We start from the raw sequence: 1169 nt of genomic DNA on the forward strand, positions 1-1169 counted from the left end.
AGAGATTGAGCCCACCGTGGTTTGCACCTGCGTTAGCGCCTGCATCACATCGTCCAGTGTCGCTTTTTTCACCCCTGCTCCGTCTGCCATTTTCGTGGCCTGTAATCAGCCGTCCGTTGGGGGAGAGGCATTCTTGTCGCAGGTGTACCTTTCAATACACGTTTGTGTCGTGCCACTTTTGGAGCCTTTACTCGCCATGGTGCCTGCTATTGTCGTACCACTCACCAGTACTGGTTTGGTTTTCTCGAGGGATGATGCAGAGAGGGGGGGGCAGCTGTGCTTTTCGATTAGCCGTCACTCAGGCTCACTCGTCACACCTCTGCATTCACACAGGCCGCGCCTTGGTCGATATTGGCGCTACAGGTGTCTCTCTCAAATCCCTTATGATGCCTCAGGGTAGATGCTCACGCTCAGGTGGCTGGTCCTTCTTGTTTGGCACCTATGGCTGTATATTGACGCCCCTTCCCTGAGTGGTGTGACTTATGGCAGAGGCGCCCTCGCTGGCGGTCCCACTCGTCACCGTCTTTATCAGGGTTGCGCCCGCCTCAGTAGTTAATGGCACCCTACTGTCTTTTCCGGATAACGGCTTATCTCGGTGCCATTGTGGTCTTTCCAAATTACCGGCGTTGTGTGCTGCGATGTGCCACAATTTCACAAGTCCGCAGAGTTCACGCTATTGCTGATCAGGCAAGCTTGAGGGGCCCCCAGCACTTCAGGCAGGTCACCCCTGCCCCCATGTTTTCGCCCATTTTCGGAGCCATGGAAAGCACGAGACTCCGCTCACCACTCAAACAGTTCCAGGGGGGGGAGGGGGTCTCGCCTGAGTCTTTTCGCCTCTTTTGCGGTCTCCGGTTTCACTCAGCCGCCCTCCTATGCCGGTACTTGTTCTTATGGCAGTGTTACGCTCCCTTTTGAAGCCGCCCCGCCGGGCAATGATGGTGGCGGCTAACTCGGCAGTCTCACCGCTAACTTCTCGCAGCCTGCCGTTTCACTTCTCCGTCCCGCCCAGGGCGCCACAGTTATTTGCGGTGGAGCATATATGCCACAATCTTGCGGATCGCCGCAACCCTCACTTTCCGGTCACCGGGCACTTCCGGCTCTTTCCTCCCGAACTGGAGGCACTTCCGGCCGGCTTCCCTGGCTACTGGAGTCCCCGGCCTCCGGCCAGC

Source organism: Lissotriton vulgaris, unplaced genomic scaffold (assembly GCF_964263255.1).
Source record: "Lissotriton vulgaris unplaced genomic scaffold, aLisVul1.2 SCAFFOLD_2820, whole genome shotgun sequence".
NCBI classification, from domain to species: domain Eukaryota; kingdom Metazoa; phylum Chordata; class Amphibia; order Caudata; family Salamandridae; genus Lissotriton; species Lissotriton vulgaris.